Here is a 3,790-nt window from a genome sequence, read left to right as displayed (position 1 = left end):
GAAGTACACATAAGTAACATGGTTGTTCCCACCTTCTGCAGGAAACAAAGCAGGTATTTGGGGTTGGATGCTTTTTCTATTGGCATACCAGGCCACCACATTTTATTTAGTGTTAAGGACACCTGGAAAGGCCCTTCCAGAGGCACAGTCAGTGCTGAATTGTTTGCTGCTTTTGGACAACAGGAGCAGAGCAGACAAAAGACAATGTATGTCCCAAACAGGGCAAGGGTTGCTTGGGCTGGTGACTGGAAGGAGCATTTGGGCACCACAGGGGCACTGAATGATCCTCACAGCACCTCTTTACCGCATCTCCTCCACCTGGGGAAACTTCCAAAGCTCAAAAATCATGTCCCATCAAAGCTTTCAGTTTCTACACAAGATCTCTTCCAGCTTCTCACAAGGCAAGACACAAATCCCAAGAGTCTTCAAGAGCAGTAATTTCCTTTCTTTGCTTGTGGGAGGAAAAGGTGTTTTGGGGACTGCTACATCCACTCTCTCCATCCTCTAACTAGTCCCCCACTGCCATGCCTTGGTACCTGGAGGCAAATTCAGGCACCTTTCTATGTAAATCAGTGAAAATACTTGGAGCAGTGTGAAAATACTTGGAGCATCCTGAAAATAAGGACAACAAAAGAAGAAGCAGGAATTAAGACATCGGGAATTTTGTCATGGACAGCAGGGACTAAGAGGGCCAGTCAGGGCAGCTCAGAAGTGTGCAGGTGTGCATAGCTCTGACCCATTTCTCTTTCTGGAATGGGTCTCACCTCTTAGCTTACAGAAACTGTTTGGCATGAAGAATTCCTTCCCATCTTCCCACAGATTCTTGCCAACAGAACTAACCCAGTGCACCGCTAATAACAAAGACTAAAATCACTGTCAGCTGAGCAAGGCCCCCAGCAGAGACAGTAGCTGAGGAATCAGCCTAAGGCCCTGTAATCCTGGCAAAAACAGTTTCAAAACACACTTTATCTAGCCAGTCTGCCTTAGAGCTATGCAGAGAATTGTTTCATGCAGCCTTTTTATGAAGAGCGGAGATGGATAGCAGTAGCTCCCAAAATAATTCACGGGGCTTTTAGCAGCTTCTATTACTGCTGGATGGACTGCAGTGTTCATTGTTTCATTCTGTCAGCCAAATCCTCCTCCTCCAAAATAAATAACTAACAAGGACGCATCCCAGCTTCAGAGATGTCTTGCCCATGCAATTAAAATCCTTCTACCCTCTAACAGGTTTGTGTATTTATAGTCCAGCAGCTACTGTACTCTACTGGTATTTTCCCATTACCATGCAGGGCACCCTGCACAGTCCTCCAAGAATTCGATCTGGCTCAGTGGGGGACGTCCATCAGGTCAGGGAGCCCCTGCTTGGCACAAATCTGAGCATGTACAAAGCTGGGGCTGAGCTTTAGGCTGGTTCTTAGGCACTGCTGCAAGGAACACGACTGATAGCATGAGAGGAGTCCACCATGTGAAACCAGACTTGCTGGATCTATCCACAGGACAGAGAATTAAAATCATTAGTGCTTCTCAGTTGTTTTAGATGCTGAAATAAAAGCTCAATAAGGAGGTTTGTTCCAGTAAGAGCTGAATCACAACACATGGAGAAGTGCAAGCTATTATTTCACACAGCAATGGCACAGACACTCAAATTGTTTATCCAGATCTACTTTGCCCTGGCTCACTGGCTTCTCATCTCAAAGGTTCCTTGCTTAGCTTAAGCATTTCTGAGTAAATTATTTTCCAGCTTTTGATGTCACATACAGCTTTTCTTGTTCATTATAAACCAATGCAGTGATCTGCTCTTATTTGTGCACTGGCTTTGCTGCTTGGTCAACTTTCCAGCATGAGTAGAATAAGTCCCAGAGGGAATTTCACAGTAACCCAGTTACTGTTAGGTGAAAAGCAGCTCTTTTTGTGGCCATCATGTTTTTTGAGAGGGTGAGTAGGGTACTTTTGCCAAACTCTGACTTTAATCATGCTTAGACATCAGCTAAATCAAATCTCCTCAGGGAGGCCTGCCCTCTGCTTCCCCCAGTAATGAAGTATTTCAATTCATTTCATCTGGACTCAGGCCTGCCTTTCGTTTTTGCCAGGAGGAGCAGTGTATTCCCTAGAGCTGTTAACACCCCAGAGAGATGCCTTCCCCTGCAGCTCATGCAGAACCTCCCCGGTGAAGCCACAAGCCCAGGGGACTAAGAGTTGATCTGAAAGCTCTCTCTGGTTTGGAGGATGGATATATGACCTGGGCCAGAAGCATCCATTTAAAAATCCCCATGCAGACAAGCTCGTTCCTGCTCCTCCTGAGACAAGGTGGGGACATGGATTGCAGCAGATTCCCACCTAAATCAGAATCCAGGTTTGGGTCTTGATGGCTGTGGGTACCCCAGGCAGGATTTGAACTTATCGAGTGTTTTTATGAGGAAGAATGAGACCTCAATAATTGGCGACAGGCTGACAGGAGGAGGGAGGAGGCCTCATCTCCTCCACTCTTCAGTGCCAGCTCTCCAACTCACACCATCCCCACTTGCACATCAGCTTTTAATATTTAATTGCAGCTTTGCCAAGGGACTTTGCCTCCTGTCTTGCAAAGGAGGGGGAGAGGAAGGAGTCAGGAGAGTGGTGCTGGAGAGCCCTGAGGAGACTATCAAATGGCAGCTCTCGGGTGGAGGGAAGCGCTGTAGCATGTAAGTGATTTTACACAAAAAACCCTCACAGATCATGGAAGATGGAATGAATTAATATCAGAAAAATCCTGTAAACCCTTAGCAACTGGGGGATGCTGAGCTGGTTGTGGGAACTGCTCGGGGTGGGCTGAGGAGAGTATTTCCATCAAGTGCCTGTACTGTATTTAAGGAAAAGGGCGGATAGGGAGCACTTCCCTCCTAACAGGCTCGTTTTTGCCACGGAGTAAATCCCTCGAGGGCTCTTAACCTGGAATTGTTTAATGTTAGACACCACTGCAAAAATAGGAAACAATCCCCAAACTGTGGGAGGTGGGAGCCTGTGATCTAACAAACCTGTCTCTTCTCTAACATCATGGGAAATGACCTGGAAAATAAAAATAAATTAAAAAAAAAAAAATAAAAAAAAGCAACTAGTGATAAATTTATCTCCCTCCCTCTAGACTTGCTTCCAGATGTCTTAAAGGCATGAGAAGGGAGGCAGAGATCCCCAAGCTGCTAAATGACACCCCTATACCCCCCAGAATCTGCCCTTCTTCAGTATATCTGGAAGTGGACACCCAAACACGGGTGGACAGTGACTCTGGATGCTGACTAATATTCAGGCCAGTGCCAGAGAAATCGCTGATGAAACATATTTTACAGGCAACGTGGCTTTTAGAACAAATACTTTCAAAATGTAAATACAAGTATTTAAAAATCCCGCAGTTCAAATGTCTGTGTCAGTAATTAAAAGGCAATTACAAAGAACTTGTAGGTCCCCAGAGCTCTGTCTAAATTCAGAAAATGAACCCCAGATGACCCAATGTACTTCCAAGTGTCAGATCAGTCACTGCAAATACAATGCCTGAGACTTCTGCTGCACATTTTTGAAGTCTGGAAAACGAGAACATTTTCAGCAGAAGAGGCCAAGGGGTGCTTAAATCTCCAGTAACTGCCTGAATCCAGAGCTGGTTCAGGTCTATGCAACATTGGAAACATAAGAAAATTCTAGCTAATGATGAATATACAAAATGCCACCAAATAACTTTAAATTATTTAAAGCTAATTGTTCTTCACATCCTTTCCTTCTCACTGTCACAGACATGAACTTGGTGATCTAAGAGAAGGGG

This window comes from Lepidothrix coronata, unplaced genomic scaffold, assembly GCF_001604755.1.
Source record: "Lepidothrix coronata isolate B3197 unplaced genomic scaffold, Lepidothrix_coronata-1.0 Scaffold151, whole genome shotgun sequence".
In the NCBI taxonomy this organism is placed as follows: domain Eukaryota; kingdom Metazoa; phylum Chordata; class Aves; order Passeriformes; family Pipridae; genus Lepidothrix; species Lepidothrix coronata.
The sequence above is the reverse complement of the archived record's forward strand: the minus strand, read 5'-3'. Positions refer to the sequence as shown.